General features: G+C 43.9%; 1 pseudogene; it reads left to right on the forward strand.

Annotated features, from left to right (window-relative positions):
• The first annotated feature begins 956 nt into the window (after nt 1-956).
• LOC126945906 (ras-related protein Rab-28-like) lies at nt 957-1,804 on the forward strand (annotated as a pseudogene).
• Nucleotides 1,805-20,590: the final 18,786 nt, after the last annotated feature.

The raw sequence follows: 20,590 nt of genomic DNA on the forward strand, positions 1-20,590 counted from the left end.
TTCAAACCATTCTCCTGCCTCAGCCTCTCAAGTAGCTGGGACTATAGGCATGAGCCACCATACCCGGCTAATTTCTGTATTTTCAGTAGAGATGGGGTTTTGCCATGTTGGCTAGGCTGGTCTCAAACTTCTGACTTCAACTGATCCGCCCACCTTGGCCTCCCCAAGTGCTGGGATTACAGGCATGAGCCACTGCACCTGGCCTTCTCCATTCTTCTTTCAACCCCATAGCAGCTGCTCTTTTCTAGGCCTCAAAGGATCTCATACTATGCATGTACAGCCCAGCCCTCAACAAAAGACCCACAGGGGGCAGAGGGAGAAGAGATTGGCAAGATGGCACCTGGCAAGAGATTCTCCAGTAGCTGCTGACATCGAGCAGACAAGTGAGGTACTGTCCCCACTACCTCCCTTCTTCCTCCCTCACCCCTGGAGACATTCTCCTTCCCCTCCTCCCTCCACCTGGGGGAGGGGGGTGGGCATGGTTCCTGGGACATCATGTAGGACTCTAAGGAAGAGAGCCAGGAACAGCACTGAAAATCATCGTGCTGGGGAACAGCACCTCCCGGAAGACCTCCTTTTTTTTTTTTTTTTTTTTTGAGACAGAGTCTCGCTTAGTCGCCCAGGCTGGAGTGCAGTGGCGCGATCTCGGCTCACTGCAAGCTCCGCCTCCCGGGTTCACGCCATTCTCCTGCCTCAGCCTCCCGAGTAGCTGGGACTACAGGCGCCCGCCGCCTCGCCCGGCTAATTTTTTGCATTTTTAGTAGAGACGGGGTTTCACAGTGTTAGCCAGGATGGTCTCGATCTCCTGACCTTGTGATCCGCCCGCCTCGGCCTCCCACAGTGCTGGGATTACAGGCGTGAGCCACCGCGCCCGGCCAACCGGAAGACCTCCTTAGCTGCAGATTTTGCTCAGAAAACTTTCAGGAACCAGTACAAACTATAGGACTTGATTTATTTTGAAAACGATAACATTGCCAGGAAACTTGAATGGCTACTCTCTAGTCTGGGATACAGGAGGCCAGACAATAGGAAGCAAAATGTTGGACAGATGCATCTATGGAGCACAGGAAATCCTCTTGGTATATGATATTACAAGTTATCCAAGCTTTGAGAATTTTTAGAAGATTAATGAAGAAAGTGAGTGAAGAGTCAGAAACTCAGCCACTGGTTGCCTTAGTGGGCAATAAAATTGATTTGGAGCATAATCGAACAGTAAAACCTGAAAAACACTTACGGTTTTGCCAGGAAAACGGTTTTAATAGCCACTTGGTTTCAGCCAAGGCAACAGACTCTGTCTTCCTGTGTTTTCAAAAAGTTGCTGCTGAAATCCTTGGAATCAAATTAAACAAAGCAGAAACAGAACAGTCACAGAGTGTGGTGAAGGCAGATATTGTCAACTACAACCAGGAACCTATGGCAAGAGCTGTTAACCCTTCTAGAAGCTCTGTGTGTGCAGCTGGGTGAGCTCATTTTTCCATTGTGTTGATAGTTCCGGCTGCCCTTCACCTCTGGGTGTGTCTGAGAAATTCTAAGAACTTGTTTTATCAGTGACCATCTCTGTAGTTAACACTTTCCTCCAAACTTGCTTCATCCTTCTGTGTTCCTCCTAGCCGTAGGCATGTACTTGGATTCAAAAGAATTAAACACTGGGACCACACACATTGCATTCAAACTGGAAGGCTCATTCTCCGGAATTAGACTGTTTCACTGAAAAAGAATGGTGTCTGGCCAGGCACAGTGGCTCATGCCTATAATCCCAGCACTTTGGGAGGCCGAGGTAGGTGGATCGATCACCTGAGGTCAGGAGTTTGAGATCAGTCTGGCTAGTATGGTGAAACCCCGTCTCTACTAAAAATACAAAATATTAGCCGAGCGTGGTGGTGTACACCTGTAATTCCAACTACTCGGGAGGCTGAGGCAGGAGAATCGCTTAAACCCGGGAGGTGGAGGTTGCAGTGAGCCAAGATCTCACCATTGCACTCCAGCCTGGGCAACAAGCGAAACTCCATCTGGGAAAAAAAAAGAAAAAACAATGGTGTTGCTTCTCTGTATGTTCTTCCTTTTTTCCCTGATGTAAATGTTTTAAACAAATATGAAAAGTATCCTAGTCTTGATCATCAGCCAGGATCTTGTCACAGTGGTTTCATTCTCTCATGTGAACTCACACATGTCAAAGTATACTTCAGGGTGCAAATATCACACAACTAACATATTTTGCCTACAGATACTTGAGAAGGTATTCTGTTGCTATCAGTTGCAAATAAAAATAAAGCTGTCATCTAACTGAACATGCTCAAAATAAGCCTGTAATAGAAATATTTTTTCATTTTTAAAAAGGGGCCTGGCCAGGCGCGGTGGCTCACGTCTGTAATTCCAGCATATCGGGAGGCCGACGCAGATGGATCACCTGAGGTCAGAAGTTCGAGACCAGTCTGGCCAACATGGTGAAACCCCGTCTCTACTAAAAATACAAAAAAAATTAGCAGGGCATGGTGGCAGATGCCTGTAATCCCAGCTACTCAGGAGGCTGAGGCGGAGGTTGCAGTGAGCTGAGATTGAGCCATTGCACTCTAGCCTGGGCAACAAGAGCGAAATTCCGTCTCAAAATAAATAAATGAATAAATGGGGCCTAAATTGCCTATTTTGTAGACTGTAGTCATGATGTATTGTGTAATAGGTTAGATGACTTTATGAATTTAGATAAATGTTCAGCTGATGCTCCACCTGGAATTTCTCCTGCAAACTGCGTAAGAATAGTCCAGGAATGAGTTATGACATAGGTTTTGTTTGTTTTGGGGGTCTGTTGTGGTGGTGGGTTTTATTTTTTCAGATTTTTTTTGTTTTTGAGACAGGGCCTCCGTCACCCAGGCTGGAGTGCAGAACCACAACCACACTCACTGCAGCCTCGAACTCCCAGGCTCAAGCGATCCTCCCACCTCAGCCTCTCAAATAGTTGGAACTACAGGCAGGTACCACCACACCCAGCTAATTTTTAAGTTTTTTGTAGAGATGGGGTCTCGCTATGTTTCAAAGGCTGGTCTCAAACTCTTGGCCTCAAGTGATCCTTCTGCCTCGGCCTCCCAAAGTGCTGGGATTATAGGTGTGAGCTACCACACCTGGGCAGTGATATACTGTTGAATCTTTGCGAATCAGACTGTACCTGATGTTCAGATGTTTTTCTCTCACAAATTTAAATTTTCTTAAAAGACCCATAGGGTGGTGGCTCACGCCTATAATCTCAATACTTTGGGAGGCCGAGGTGGGCAGATCACCTGAGGTCAGGAGTTCAAGACCAGCCGGCCAACATGGCAAAACCTCATCTCTACTTAAAAATACAAAAATTAGCCGGACATGGTGGTGGATGCCTGTAGTCCCGGCTATTCGAAAGGCTGAGGCAGGAGAATCACTTGAATCTGGGAGATGGAGGTTACAGTGAGCCAAGATGGCACCACTGCACTCCAACCTGGACAACAGAGTGAGACTCCGTCTCAAAAATCAAAAAAAAATTTTAAAAGACCCGCAGGGAACCCCCACACCAACATCTGGGGGACACTATGTTTTTCCACTTCAAAACCCAAACTGTGATCTTTGCTTCCCTTGTCCAGTGAGTGAGAACAGTGTGCTGTGTTTGAACTTCACCTTCCTGTGCTACAATCAGAAAATTGCCCCTAGTCAGAGAATTGAATGAACATGGGGCTCCATGGGGCTCTACTCATGTGGTTTTCTCAGGGATTGTATTTCTAGAGTACTTATTGTGCAATGTCTCAAAACAGTTGCCTCATTATATGTTGGTTAGTTTTACAGTTGTTTATGGGGAGACAGCAGGTGCTGTATCAATTACTCCATCATTTCCAGAAGTGGAAGTTACTTTGTTTACTTCTCTTGTGTGTTACACTTCAATTTTTAAAATCTTATTCATGCCCATTTTTGTGGTAGAATAAAAACGGTTTTGTTTGTTTTATGAGACAGGGTCTCGCTCTGTCACCCCAGGCTGGAGTACAGTGGTGTGATCATAGTTTACTGCAGGCTTAATGGGCTCAAGCAATCCTCTGGCCTCAGTCTCCTGAGTAGCTAGGACTATAGGCAAGTGCCATCATGCCCAGCTAATTTTATTTTTCATGGAAACAGGGTCTATGTTGCCTAGGCCTCAAGCTATCCTCCCAAAGTGCTGAGATTACAGTTGTGAGCCATCACACCCAGCCAAAACGTTTTTTAAAAGCTAAAGGAGGCCAGGTGCAGTGGCTCACGCCTGTAATCTCAGTACTTTGGGAGGCTAAGGCGGGCGGATCACGAGGTCAGGAGATCGAGACCATCCTGGCTAACACGGTGAAACCCTGACTCTACTAAAAAAATTAGCTGGGTGTGGTGGTGGACGCCTGTAGTCCCAGCTACTTAGGAGGCTGAGGCAGGAGAATGGCATGAACCTTAGAGGCGGAGCTTGCAGTGAGCTGAGATCGCACCACTGCACTCCAGCCTGGGCTACAGAGGAAGACTCTGTCTCAAAAAAAAAAAAAAAAAAAAAAGCTGAAGGAAGATTATTACAACATCACACAGGCTTAGACCCCTCAGGACTGAAGGATTAGTAAACCAAGTAAAATACCAACCATTAACTGAGGTAAAAAATATATACATATATACAAAATGGGTATTTTAGGAAGAATATTATAATTACCAATTATTGCCTTGTGACTAGTTACCTAAGCAAGAGTTATAGTCTCTACCTGAATTTCTCCTTTTATTGCATCATACTGTTGTTTTCTCTTCTCCCAATATTTTATATAGAATGTTTAGGGATACAGTTTAACATTTTCAGTTTATATATTGGAAAAATAAGATTGCAGACATTCTGCACTTGGAGTTGAATGCAACTATTCACAAAACTTAGGGTTGTCTTTGGGGCAGCCATAAAGCAGTACACTTGAAGATGTATGCCAAATAGTTAAAGTATGTTAGGCAGTGGTATTTTTGGAAGAACAAATGAGAAGTGAAGCATATTCATTCAATTAACATATACTTGCTGAACTACTAGTATGTTCTAGGCATCATCTCAGGCTTTGGGGATGCAGGAATAAAACAGGCAAAGATCCCTGATCCTATGGAGATTGTAATTCTATCAAGAGAAGACAAAAAGAAACAATGGGTTTTTAAAAATTGGTACGTCGGCCCGGCACAGTGGCTCACACCTGTAATCACAACACTTTGGGAAGCCGAGTCGGGCATATCATTTGAGGCCAGGTGTTCAAAACCAGCCTGGATAACATGATGAAACCCCGTCTCTACTAAAAACACAAAAATTGGCCGGCCATGGTGGTGGGCACCTATAATCCCAGCTACTCAGGAGGCAGAGGGAAGAGAATCCCTCAAGCCTGGGAGGCGGAGGTTGCAGTGAGCAGAGATCATACCACTGCACTCCAGCCTGGGTGACACAGTGAGACCCTGTCTCCAAAACAAAAAAAAATAAAAGTTAGGGAAGAGGATCAGCAAGAGACTGGAAGTAGTGATCAATAGGGTAGAAGAAAAAGAAAGTGTAGTATCCTAAAATTAGGATACTATCAGGGAAGGAGTCAAATATGGAAGTAAGAGGAAAATTCAGATTGAATCTAACAATGTGCAGGTCACTGGTGACCTTGACAAGAGCAGTTTCACTGAAACTGCTTTGACTGAAATACGAAGTCTTTTTGCATTGTGAGTGAAAGCTTGACTGAAATGAATTAAAGAGAATGTGGTAAGGGGAATTGTGGCAGCAGGCATACGTAACTCTTTCAAGACATTTGGCCACAAAGGAGAATAAGGAACTGGGGTAGTATGTGGACAGCATAGTGTAGTGCATAGTTATTGTTGATTTTACTGTCCCACATCCATTTTACTTTCTCATGGTACATCAATTATCTTCGAGCATTAACTTCTCCCCCATTGTATACTTGCTTTGTGGAACCACCACCTGCACTCAAGCTGTAAGTGTTGGTAGAGAAAAATATATAAACACGTTTAACTAGTTTCTCTATAAATTCATGATACAAATCTCAAATGGGACTTAAGACTACCAAATACTTCTCTAGTTTGTTCACTTTCCAATTTTTCAGATGACTGTCTCATTTATTATCTCTCCTCAAACCTCCACTTCTCACTCCTCCTCACTTTCAGCTGATAACTTTGCCTCTAAATAACTAGAAGAAACAATACTAAAAGTTTCCTGGCAGGGTACAGTGGCTCACGCCTGTAATCTCAGCACTTTGGGAGGCTGAGGCGGGCAGATGACGTGAGGTCAGGAGTTCAAGACCAGCCTGGCCAACATGGTGAAACCCTGTCTCTACTAAAAATACAAAAATTTGTCAGGCATGGTGGCAGGCACCTGTAATCCCATCTACTCAGGAGGCTGAGGCAGTAGAATCCCTTGAACCCAAGAGACAGAGATTGCAGTGAGCCGAGATCATGCCACTTCGCTCTAGCCTGGGGAACAGAAGGTGATCCATCTCATAAATAAATAAATAAGTAAATTTCCTTATTTTCCCACAACCTAATCTACTAATCTCTTGCTTGTCCACTCTCATTCTTTGCCTTCCTTCCCTCGTAATGTAGTAGATGAAATACTTCTGCTCTTCTGTTGTTGTTGTTGAGACAGAGTCTCGCTTTGTCGCCAAGGCCGGAGTGCAGTGGCCAGATCTCAGCTCACTGCAAGCTCCGCCTCCCGGGTTTACGCCATTCTCCTGTCTCAGCCTCCTGCATAGCTGGGACTACAGGCGCCCGCCACCTCGACCGGCTAGTTTTATTTTTTTTTTAGTAGAGACGGGGTTTCACCATGTTAGCCAGGATGGTCTCGATCTCCTGACCTCGTGATCTGCCCGTCTTGGCCTCCCAAAGTGCTGGGATTACAGGCTTAAGCCATCATGCCCGGCCAATACTTCTGCTCTTCACGTCACCCTATAACTTTTTTGGCTTCCATCTTCCCTTATCTGAAGACTTCATTAATACTGTCATCCCCTCATTCTCATGTCTTAATTTCTGCCCCTTTACTGGAATAGTCCCACAAACCTATATTCTAGTGCCAGGCACAGTGGCTCACACCTGTAATCCCAGCACTCTGGGAGGCCGAGTTGGGCAGATCACCTGAGGTCAGGAGTTTGAGACCAGCCTCATCAACATGGAGAAACACTGGCTCTACTAAAAATACAAAATTATCCGGGCATGGTGGCGTGTGCCTGTAATCTTAGCTACTTGGGAGGCTGAGGCAGGAGAATCACTTGAACCTGGGAGGTTGCCGTGAGCCGAGATCACACCATTGCACTCCAGCCTGGGTGACAAGAGTAAAACTCCGTCTCAATAAAAAATAAAAAATAAAGATATTCTAGTATCTCCCATTTTTAAAATACCTCCCCTGACCCCACATCCTCCTACTTTTCTGTCCTTCACCACAGCAAAACTTCTCGAAATAGCTCAATCTAGTTCTTGTCTTTGTTTCTGTGCCATCCTCACCTCAACCCACTTCAAATACGGTTGTGCACCCTCCATCCCCCTGAAATGGCTTTTGTTGACTGCATGTTAGTACGCCCAACCCATGTAGCATGTTGTGTCAAATGCTCACTCCTTTTTCTTTACCTCTGAGTGGCATTCAACAGTCATTCTTGCAACTTTCTCTTGGCTTTCTAGAAAACACACTATCCTGATTTTCCTCCTACCTCTGAGCCCACTCCTTTTCAGATTTCATGTTACATTCTCACCTCGTGGGCCTCTAAAATGTTGGAGCATGCCAGGATTCAGTCCTTGGACTTCTCGATTTACATTCCTCCTGAGTGATCTCACCCACTTTGATATTCATACCTTATAGTGCCATCCACATGCTTATGACTCCCAAATTTACCTCCAACCCATACCACTCCAGCAACCTCATTACTTACACCTAATTTTACATGTGACATTTCTGTGTGGATGACTAAACGTCACCTTAAGTAATGATTCATAAAGTATTACATGTATTAATATACATGACAGGTCATGTAGCATACTAGTTAAAAACATGATTTCTGGAACAACACTACTTGAAATCCAAGTCTATCAGTATATAGGTATGTAACTTGGGTAATTTACTTAATTTATGTAACTGAATTTCCTCATGCCTTCAATGAGGAAAATAATAGTATTTACCTTATAGGTTCTTGTGAGGGCAAAAATTTTTTTTTTTTTTTTTTGAGACAGAGTCATGCTCTTGTCGCCCAGGCTAGAGTGCAGTGGCGCGATCTCAGCACACTGCAACCTCCACCTCCAGGGTTCAAGCGATTCTCGTGCCTCAGACTCCCTGAGTAGCTAGTATGAGAGGCACCCACCACCATGCTCGGCTAATTTTTACACTTTTAGCAGAGACGGGGTTTTGCCATGTTGGCCAGGTTGGTCTTGAACACCTGACCTCCAGTGATCCGCCAGCCTTGGCCTCCCAAAGTGCTGGGATCACAGGCATGAGCCACCGCGCCCGGCAATGAGGAACAAATATGTTCATGAAAAGTACATAGAACAAAGTCTGGGCCTGGAGCCATGAATCACACCTGTAATCACAACACTTTGGGAGCCCAAGGCAGTTGGATCACCTGAGGTCAGGAGTTAAAAGACCAGCCTGGCAAACATGGTGAAACCCCATCTCTACTAAAAATACAAAAAATTAGCTGGGTGTAGTGGTGGACACCTGTAATCCCAGAATCTCAGGAAGCTGAGGCAGGAAAATCACTTGAACCAGGGAGGCGGAGGTTACAGTAAGCTGAGATTGCACCACTGCACTCCAGGACACAGTGAGACCGTCTCAAAAAAAAAAAAAAAAAAAAAAAGGTTAGTGAAGAGAATCAGCAAATGACTGAAAATAGTAGTGATAAATAGGGTAAAGGAAAAAGAAAGTGTAGTATCCTAAAATTAGGATACTATCAGGGAAGGAGAGACTAACAGAGTCAAATATGGAAGTAAGAGGAAAATGTGGATTGAATCTAACAATGTGCAGGTCACTGGTGACCTTGACAAGAGCAGTTTTAGTGCAATGAGAGGGACAGCTTGACTGAAATGAATTAAAGAGAATGTGGGAAGAGGAACTGCAGGCAGCAGGTATAAGTAACTCTTTCAAGACATTTGGCCACAAAGGAGAATAAGAAACTGGGATAGTATGTGGACAGCATAGTGTAGTGCATAGTTATTGTTGATTTTACTATACCATATCCATTCTACCTTCTCATGGTACATCAATTTATCTTCGAGGAGTTACTTCTCCCTCACTGTATACTTGCTTTGTGGAACCAGCACCTGCACTCAAGCTGTAAGTGTTGGTAGAGAAAAATATATAAACATGCTTAACTAGTTTCTCTATAAATTCATGATAGAGATCTCAAATGGGACACAAAACTACCAAATATTTCTCTAGTTTGTTCGTTTTCCAACTTTTCAAATGACTGTCTCATTTATTATCTCTCCTCAAACCTCCACTTACTCCTCCTTACTTTCAGGTGATAACTTTGCCTCTGAATAACTAGGAAAAAGAAACAATATTAAAAGTTTCCAAAAGTTTCCTGGCAAGGTACAGTGGCTCACGCCTATAATCTCAATACTTTTAATCTCAACACTTTGGGAGGCTGAGGCGGGCAGATCACTTGAGGTCAGGAGTACAAGACCAGCCTGGCCAACATGATGAAACCCTGTCTGTACTAAAAATATAAAAATTAGCTGGGCGTGGTCGTGGATGCCTATAATCAATCCCAGCTACTCAGGAGGCTGAGGCAGGAGAATCCCTTGAACCTTGGAGGCGGACTTTGCAGTGAGCCGAGATCCTACCACTGCACTGCACCCTGGGGGACAGAGGGAGACTCCGTCTCAAAAAAAAACCATAAAAGCTAAAGGAAGAGTATTACATCACACAGGCTTAGAACCCTCTGGATTGAAGGTTTAGTAAACCAAGTAAAATGCCAGGATTAACTAAGGTAAAAAATATATATACAAAATGGGTATTTTAGGAAGGATATTGTAATTAACAGTTATTGCCTTGTGACCAATTACCTAAGCAAGAGTTATAGTCTCTACCTGAATTTCTCCTTTTACTGTATCATACTCTTGTTTTCTCTTCTCCCAATATTTTATATAGAATGTTTAGGGATACATTTTAACATTTTCAGTTTATGTATTAGAAAATTTGGAGGTAAGATTACAGACATTCTACACTTGGAGTTGAATGCAACTATTCACAGAACTTTAGATTGTCTTTCTTCGGGGTGGCCGTAAGGCAGTACACTTGAAGATGTACGCAAAACAGTGTGTGTCCAGAGATATTTTTGGAAGAACAACTATGAGAAGTGAAGCATATTCATTTAACACATACTTGTTGAACTCCTACCATGTTCTAGGCATCACTTCAGGCTTTGGGGATGCAGGAATAAACAAAACAGGCAAAGATCCCTCATCTTAGGGAGATTATATTCTATCACGGGAAGACAAAAAGAAACAATGGGTATTTAAAAATCGGTACCTCGGCAGGTCGCGGTGGCTCACGCCTGTAATCCCAGCTCTTTGGGAGGCTGAGACAAGCAGATCATTTCAAGTCAGGAGTTCGAAACCAGCCTGTCCAACATGGGGAAACCTTGTCTCTACTAACACTAGAAAAATCAGCCAAGGCTGGGCGCGGTGGCTCAAGCCTGTAATCCCAGCACTTTGGGAGGCCGAGACGGGCGGATCACGAGGTCAGGAGATCGAGACCATCCTGGCTAACACGGTGAAACTCCGTCTCTACTAAAAAATACAAAAAACTAGCCGGGCGAAGTGGCGGGCGCCTGTGGTCCCAGCTACTCGGGAGGCTGAGGCAGGAGAATGGCGTGAACCCGGGAGGCGGAGCTTGCAGTGAGCTGAGATCCGGCCACCGCACTCCAGCCTGGGCGACAGAGCCAGACTCAGTCTCAAAAAAAAAAAAAAAAAAGAAAAATCAGCCAAGTGTGGTGGTGAGCGCCTGTTAATACCAGCTACTCAGGAGGCTGAGGCAGGAGAATCACTTGAGCCCAGGAGGCGAAGATTGCCATGAGCAGAGATCACACCACTGTACTCCTGCCTGAGCAACAGAGTGAGACCCTGTCTCAAAGGAAAACAAAAAAAAAAAAAGGGTGGTTAGGGAAGATGATCAGCAAGAGACTAGGAGTGATCAGTGGGGTAAAAGAAAAAGGAATTAGGCCGGGCACGGTGTCTCTCGCCTATAATCCCCGCACTCTGGGAGGCCAAGGTTACTGGATCACCTGAGGTCGGGAGGTCGAGACCAGCCTGGCCAACATGACAAAACCGCATCTCTACCAAAATTACAAAAAATTAGCTGGGGGTAGTGGCGGGTGCCTGTAGTCCCAGCTACTCAGGACAGTGAGGCAGGAGAATCACTTGAACCCGGCTGGCAGAGGTTGCAGTGAGCCGAGATCACGCCACTGCACTACCAGCCTGGGAAATAGAGTTAAGACTCCATCTCAAAAGGGAAAAAGAAAAATAAAAAGCGTATTATCCTAAAATTCAAAAAAAGATATTCTATCAGGGAAAAAGTGACTAATGGAACAAAATATGGAAGAGGAAAATTTGGATTGAATCTAACAATGTGCAGGTCACTGGTGACCTTGACAAGAGCAGTTTCAGTGGAATGATGAGAGTGAAAACTTGACTGAAATGAAATTAAACAGAATGTGGGAACAGGAATTGCAGGCAGCAGGCATGAGTGACTTTCAAGACATTTGGCCACAAAGGAGAATAAGGAACTGGGGTAGTATGTGGACAGCATAGTGTAATGCATAGTTATTGTTGATTTTACTGTCCCATATCCTTTCTACCTTCTCATGGTACATCAAGTTATCTTCGAGCATTTACTTCTCCCTCACTGTATACTTGCTTTGTGGGATCAACATCTGCATTCGAGCTGCAAGTACTGCTAGAGACAAATATATAAGCATGTTCAACTGGTGTCTCTATAAATTCATGATGCAAATCTCAAATGGGACTCAAAATTACCAAATACTTCTCCAGTTTGTTCGCTTTCTAACTTTTCAAATGACTGTCTCATTTATTCTCTCTCCTCAAATCTCTACTTTTCACTCCTCACTTTCAGCTGATAACTTTGCCTCTAAATAACCAGGAAAAAGAAACAGTATTAAAAGTTTCCTGGCAGGATGCAATGGCTCACACCTGTAATCTCAGCACTTTGGGAGGCTGAGGCGGGCGGATCGCTTGTGGTAAGGAGTACAAGCCCAGCCTGGCCAACATGGTGAAACCCCGTCTGTGCTAAAAATACAAAAATTAGCCAGGCATGGTGGCAGGCACCCATAATCCTGTCTACTTGGGAGGCTGAGGCAGGAAAATTGCTTGAACCTTGGAGGTGGAGGTTGTGGTGAACCGAGATCGTGCCACTGCACTACAGCCTGGGCAACAAGAGCAAGACTCAGTCTCAAACAAAAACAAAAACATAAAAACACATACAACAAAAGGACATACATTAAATGCATTAAAGTGATTGCCAGTGGTAGGTGAATGTATGGGAGTCGGAATGGGAAAGAAAAGTAAAAACAAAATGAGGACGGCTCTGTGTGTACTAATCAGAATACACCAAAATATTTGAGGAGTATGACGAACTCAGGAGACAAAGGAAGAAACTCAGCTTTATCCTGTCCTTGACAAGATGCTGATCTAACAAAGTGCTGGTTCCTTCCCCTCATTCTAGCCCTAAAGATGACACACAAGAAGAAAATTGATTAAAATAATAAAATCTAACACTTATGCAGCATTTACCATATGCCAGGAACTATTAACTCATTTATCTTAGCAGCCAATGATATAATTATTATTCCCATTTTATAGATGAGAAAACTAGCGAGGTTAAGCAACTTGCCCAAGGTCCCACAGCTGGTAATGCTGAAACTGGGATGTGAACTCAGTCTAGATAGAACAGAGAAACACCTAGAGACAGGGGAGGGCGAGTTTGGGGTAGGAACGAAGTCAGGTAAGGGTAGCCTAAAACGGAGGAGGGGGCTCCATGGACAGAGGAGAAGCTAGGGGTGAAATGTGTCATTGTGCCCTTTCTCCTGCAACATTGCACCAGAAAGATCATCTCCCACCTCATCACCACAGCAAGACAAAGAACATCTGTGCCAAGCCAGTGGGAGGTGGGTTCCATTTAGGCAGCACTGGAGCCCAGTTGAACAGGGGACCATATTACATGTGCAGGAACACAGGCCACCCTGAAAACTACACCTTCAGCTGGTCAATACAACCTATACTTTCAAGGCAAGAATTTGGCCATATGTTCCTTGAGGAATTCTTTCCAATAAAAAATCCCTGAAGAAATTGACATCAGGGTATCTCATTCTGTTTTCTGAGTACCTGTGACTGGGTAATTTATAAAGAATTGATTCCTTTTAGTTTTGCTTGCTGAGAAGTCCAAGGTCAAGGGGCCACATCTGGTGAGAGCCTCCTTGCTGGTGGGGACTCTGCAGAATCCAAAGCAGTGCAGGGTATCACATGGTGAAGAAGCTGAGTGTACTAGTTCAGGTATCTTCCTCTTCTCATAAAGCCACCAGTCCCACTCCCATGATAATCCATTAACCCATTAATCCATGAATCACTGGGAATTAAGTTTCAACATGGGCCAGGCACGGTGGCTCATGCCTGTAATCCCAGCACTTTGGATGGCCGAGGCAGGCAGATCACCTGAGGTCAGGAGTTCGAGATCAGCCTGGCCAACATGGTGAAACCCCATCTCCACTAAAAATACAAAAATTAGCTGGGCATGGTGGCGCCCACCTGTAATCCCAGCTACTTGGGAGGCTGCAGCAGGAGAATCGCTTGAACCTGGGAGGCAGAGGTTGCGGTGAGGCGAGATCACGCCATTGCACTCCAGCCTGGGCCACAAAAGTGAAACTCTATCTCAAAACAAAGTTTCACCATGGGTTTCGGAGGGAACATTCAAACCATAGCACAGGGGTTCACCAACAAACAGCATCCACAGTGAAGCTCAGTAAAAAAGCCCTCAGAGCTTATAAACATGTTAATCTCCTCTCTTCTTATAATCATGAACACAGAGCCAAAACTTTCCAATTATTTGAGGAAAGTCCCTAATAAGAAGTTTGAAGTAGAAAAAAACAGCAATAGTAACTTCAAAGAAAAAGAAATACACTCTGCAAGAAGAAAACTTTAGGACTTTAAGAGATTAATATCCTTAGAGAGCTTACTATAGAACTACAGTAATTAGGCCGGGCGCGGTGGCTCAAGCCTGTAATCCCAGCACTTTGGGAGGCCGAGACGGGCGGATCACGAGGTCGAGAGATCGAGACCATCCTGGCTAACACGGTGAAACCCCGTCTCTACTAAAAAATACAAAAAACTAGCCGGGCGTGGTGGCGGGCGCCTGTAGTCCCAGCTACTGGGGAGGCTGAGGCAGGAGAATGGCGTGAACCCGGGAGGCGGAGCTTGCAGTGAGCTGAGATCCGGCCACTGCACTCCAGCCTGGGCGACAGAGCGAGACTCCGTCTCAAAAAAAAAAAAAAAAAAAAAAAAAAAAGAACTACAGTAATCAGGCCGGGCACAGAGGCTCACGCCTGTAATCCCAGTACTTTAGGAAGCCAAGGCTGGTGGATCACCTGAGGTGAGCAGTTCGAGACTAGCCTGGCCAACACGGCAAAACCCCATCTCTACTAAAAATACAAAAATTAGGCATGATGGTGGGCGCCTGTAATCCCAGCTACTCGGGAAGCTGAGGCAGGAGAATCACTTGAATCGGGGAGACGGAGGTTGCAGTGAGCTGAGATCATGTCATTGCATTCCAGCCTGGGTGACAAGACCAAAACTATGTCTCAAAAAAAAAAAAAAAAAAAAATCCTACAGTAATCCAGATAAAAATAGACATAGACATTACCGATCAATTTTTTTAAGTACAGTAATGGACACAGGTATGTATGTTTCCTATTAAGATACTGAAGTACTGGAGGCTAGTCTTGTCAAAAAAAGATACTCAAATGCCTATCTGTATTTGAAAAAATCAATTTCAACACCTACCTCATACCCAAAAAAATTCAAAATGGATTACAGACATAACACAAAAGTTAAAACCACAAAACTTGTACAGGCATGGTGTCTCATGTATGTAATCTCAGCATGTTGGGAGGCCTAGGCAGGTGGATCCCCTGAGCCCAGGAGTTGAAGACCAGCCTAAGCAACATGGTGAAACCTTGTCATGAGGTTTTGAGACCTGGTCTACTTACAACACTTACAAAACTTCTAGAAGACAGGAAAAAATATTTATAACCAGGGAGTAGGCAATTTTGTTAGGTCACAGAAACCAAGAACCATTTTTGTTAAACTAGATTTCATTTGCTCATTGAAAAAAATAAAAAATAGGCAAGATAGACTGGGAGGGGAAATTCAAAACACATCTGACAATTTGTATCCAGAACACATGGAGAAATTCTGTAACGTTTTAAAAGCAGGCAACCCAATTTTTAAGACGGACAAAAGGCTTAGACACTTTGTGATAGTAGTTATGCCACATGGCTAACTAAGCACGTGAGAAACTGCCCACCTGCCTGGCCAACATGGCAAAACCCCATCTCTACTAAAAATACAAAAATTGCCGGGCACGGCGGCTTATGCCTGTAATGCCAGCACTTTGGGAGGCTGAGGCGGGTGGATCATGAGGTCAGAAGTTCGAGACCAGTCTGGCCAACATGGTGAAACCCCATCTCTACTAAAAATACAAAAATTAGCTGAGCGTGGTGGTACACGCCTGTAATCCCAGCTACTTAGTAGGCTGAGATAGGAAAATCACTTGAACCCAGGACGCAGAGGTTGCAGTGAGCTGAGAGCACGCCACTGCACTCCAGCCTGGGCAACAGAGCAAGACTCTATCTCAAAAAAAAAAAAAAAAAAAAGAAAAAATACAAAAATTACCCTGGCATATGGGCCGGAGATGGTGGCTCACGCCTGTAATTCCAGCACTTTGGGAGGCCGAGGCAGGTAGATCACGAGGTCAGGAGATCTAGACCATCCTAGCTAACACGGTGAAATCCCGTGTCTATTAAAAATACAAAAAATTAGCCAGGCATGCTGGCAGGCACCTGTAGTCCCAGGTACTCGGGAGGCTGAGGCAGGAGAATGGTGTGAACCTGGGAGGCAGAGCTTGCAGTGAGCCGAGATCATGCCACTGCACTCCAGCCTGGGCCAACAGAGTGAGACTCTGTCTCTATATAAATAAATTAAATTAAATTAAATTAGCCCGGCATAGTGGTGGATGCCTGTAATCCCAGCTACTCGGGAGGCTGCAGGAGAATTGCTTGAACCCAGGAGGTGGAGGTTATAGTGAGCCGAGATTGCACCACTGCACTCCAGCCTGGGTGACAGAGCAAGACTGTTTCAAAAACAAAAAAACAAAATGTCCCAGTATGAAGTACAATGTGAGACATTGGAGTAGATCCTGGAATGGAGAGAAGACAGCAGAAAATATGTGAAATCTAAAGTCTGTTTTTTCTTTAAGACATGGTCTCACTGTCACCCAAGCTGGAGTGCAGTGGCATCATCTCGGCTCACTGCAGTCTCAACTTCCTGTGCTCAGGCCATCCTCCCATCTCAGGTTCCTGATACCACACCCAGCTAATTTTTGTATTCTTTTGTAGAGTTGGGTCTCACTATGTTCTCCAGGCTGGTCACCTGGGCTCAGGTGATTGCCTACCTTGGCCTCCCAAAATGCTGGGATGACAGACACGAGACATCACACCCAATCTAGTCTGGAGTTTAATGGTAACATACCAACATTAGTCTCTTAGTTGATAAACACCATAGTTACGTAAGATATTAAAATTACGGGAAATTGGGTAGTGCATATACGAAAACTCTATACTTTACAACTTCTGAAAATTTAAAATTATCCCCAAATAAAGCTTTTTTTAAAAAGTGCTCAGCATCATTAGTCATCAGGGAAATGTGAATTAAAATCACAATACTACTCCACCCACCAGAATGGTTAAAATGAAGCTGATCAACAGCAGCACATGTTGTTAAGGATGTTACGGAGCAACCAGAATTCTCACAAATTGCGAATGAGGCCATGCACGGTGGCTCATGCCTGTACTCCTAGCCCTTTGGGAGGCCAAGGAGGGTGGATCACCTGATATCAGAGACCAAACTGGCCAACATGGCGAAACCTCATCTCTACTAAAAATACAAAAATTAGCTGGGTGTGGTGGCAGGTGCCTGTAATCCCAACTACTTGGGAGACTGAAGCAGGAGAATCATTTGAACCCAGGAGGCAGAGGTTGCAGTGAGCCAAGATCGTGCCACTGCACTCCAGCCCGGGTGAGAGACTCCCTCTCAAATGAAAAAAAAAAAAAAAAAATGCTACTGACGGCATAAAATGGTACAACCACTTTGGGAAAACATTGGTAGTTTCTTAAAAATTAAACATACACCAGGTCCTTAAAAAATGTCATTTTGGGCCGGGCGCGGTGGCTCAAGCCTGTAATCCCAGCACTTTGGGAGGCCGAGACGGGCGGATCACGAGGTCAGGATATCGAGACCATCCTGGCTAACATGGTGAAACCCCATCTCTACTAAAAAAAAAAAAAAAACAAAAAACAAAAAACTAGCCGGGCGAGGTGGCGGGCGCCTGTAGTCCCTGTTACTCGGGAGGCTGAGGCAGGAGAATGGCGAAAACCTGGGAGGCGGAGCTTGCAGTGAGCTGAGATCCGGCCACTGCACTCCAGCCTGGGCTACAGAGCGAGACTCCGTCTCAAAAAAAAAAAAAAAAAAAAAGAGTCATTTTGGTTGGTCAACATCATTTTGTTGAGGAAAAAAAAAAAAATCAACTCCTGGCTGGGACCACTATGTGGAGTTTAATACATCCTTTCTGTGTATGCATGGGCTTTCTCTCTGGGTACTAGGTTTCCTCCCATATCCCAAAGGTATACTTGCAAGTCTGAATGGTTCCAATCTGACTGAATGTGGGTGTGAGCATGCCCTGCAATGGGACGGTCTCCTGGCCATGATCAGTTACCATGTTGACCTTCAGCTGGCTAGATAGGTTCTAGTTTCTTGAGACTCTGAACTGAAACAACTGGGTGAGTAACTATATAGCTTTTCAATTTTTCTTAAATTGAACTGGGCAAATAATTATATAGCTTTTCAACTTTTCTACTTTTCTTAAATGCATGCACAGCTCACGTTTATTTCAGTGTTTAGTATTAGATGTGTTTTGGCTTTTATTTGGTGCCAGGTGCAGTGGCTCACACACCTGTAATCTCAGCACTTTGGGAGGCGGAGGAAGGATTGCAAAGCTCAAGACCAGCCTGGGCAACAAAGGGAGACTCCCCGTCTCTACAAAACAAAAAAACCAAGCCAGGCATGGTAGCACACGCCTGTAGTCCCAGCTACTTGGGAGGTTGAGGTGGGAGGATTGCTTGAGTCCGGGAGGTCAAGGCTGCAGTAAGTCATAATGGTACTACACGCCAGCCTGGGCAACAGAGTATGATGTCTCAAAAAAAAGTCTGACGTTTCTAACTACAAATATGCTGTAGGAACTTAATTCTTGTGTTAATTAGCCTATGGTAAAATTGGTTTATTAAATTTTCCAAGAACCCTTCAATAAATCTTCAACAATGTTGAAGATTACTGTATTATCTACCCTGTCACTTCATGAATTCCACTCAAGATATTTATCCAAACGAAACTGTTACGTCCAAGACTCGTACAATACTCAAAGAATTTGTAACAGCCAAAAATTGGAACTAGCCCAGATGTCCATCAATAGTCACGTCATACACTGCAATTCTACTCCACAATAAAATATACATGCAACTATGTGGATGAATCTCAAAAACATTCTGTAAGCAGCTAGACATAAATTACATCAACAGAATTTACATAATCAAAATATGCAAAAAAACATCTTATGATGGAAACCAGGTCAGTGTTTGTTGCTGGTGTTGGGAGGTGGTCTACTGACTGAGAACGGGCACACACAACTTTCTGGAGCAATGTTCTGTGTCTTGATGTGCTAAGCATTTCTCAAAACTGATCAAACTGTACATGAGATCAGTGCATTTCACCATATACTTTTTTTTTTTTTAAGTGCTACTCATTCCTCAGTGGATAAGCCACAAATTCACCATAAGGACTAAACTTTAACACCAGATACTGAGGAGGCATGGATTAATAACTCACACATCATTGGCTAAGTGTTTCCAAAATATTACTTCGGAAAAAATGCCTAGCGATCTCTCAAAAATGTACATCTATCCTGATTCAGCAATTCTGCACCCGTTGTCATCTCAGTAATTACAAAAACTAGTATAAGAACATTTATAGCAACTTTATGAATGAAAGCCAAAAACAGGTTTCCATGAATGGGAAAGCATACTACACTCATACTTGGCAATATGGAACTACTGATGTATACATGGCTAAAACTCTAGTATTTGGAGATGATGGTAATTATCTTGATAGGGTACACATTTCTCACAGTTCATAAAACGGTACACTTAATACAATTTCAGATTTAAATGCTATTTTAAAAATCGATTCAAGTTGAACTCATTGATAGGAAAGTTCAAGTTATTTTTCAGGAATTATATTGACATGTACAACATAAAGTACTGATGGGATGGGTAATGTTTTCCTGGAACAATAGGTATAGAGTTGGCTAGGCGCGGTGGCTCACACCTGTAATCCCAGCACTTTGGGAGGCCGAGGTGGGCAGATCACTTGAGGTCAGGAGGTTCAAAACCAGGCTGGCCAACGTGATGAAAACCCTGTCTATATTAAAATGCAAAATAAGCTGGGTATGGTGGCACATGCCTGTAATCCCAGCTACCTGGGAGGCTGAGGTAGGACAATCGCTTGAACCCAGGACACAGAGGTTGCAGTGATCTGAGATGGCGCCACTGCACTCCAGCCCAGGGGACAGAGCGAGACTCCATCTCATTAATAAACCCCCAAAAAACAATAGGTGTAGAGCTGAGGCTATTTACAGAATGACAATACTTAGGGCTTTCTCTCCCATCTTAAAGCTTAGCTGCATCTTTCTCCACGTGATGAGTTCTGTTCAACTGACTACATAACCCAAATGCAATGTCCAGTTTTAGATGCAAACGAACATCAACTAATCAAATATATACAGGACACTAGGTAAAGAAACTGAAAACTACAAATTCATAAACATATTATCATATGTTTCGCTTAACCCAAAGCATTTAGAATCCACAGCCACAACTGAGTAGCTGCTGACCTGTTTATCCCGAAGAGTTAAGCAGGAATTAAATAAAAACACTACAGTTGATTCCTGGTTTATTTAGCCTCTGCTTCTTAGGTGTGTGATTGTGCTTCCACTTAACTTTTACAATGAGGATTGAAGTTATCTACATTCCGCCCGAAGCTTACTCTCAAAAAAAAAGGGAGGCCTAGTCACATGAACAGCCTCAATGACTCTGGACATTCCCATGCAAAACTGATTAAGTGTCATCAATGCAACAGAGCTAGTGTTTGGGGGAGGCGGATATGGGAAAAACACTTAAAAACATAAACCCCTGATTTCTTAAAAGTAAAAAAAAGCCCCTTACCACAAAAAAGA

Source organism: Macaca thibetana, chromosome X (genome assembly GCF_024542745.1).
Source record: "Macaca thibetana thibetana isolate TM-01 chromosome X, ASM2454274v1, whole genome shotgun sequence".
Taxonomy (NCBI): Eukaryota; Metazoa; Chordata; class Mammalia; order Primates; family Cercopithecidae; genus Macaca; species Macaca thibetana.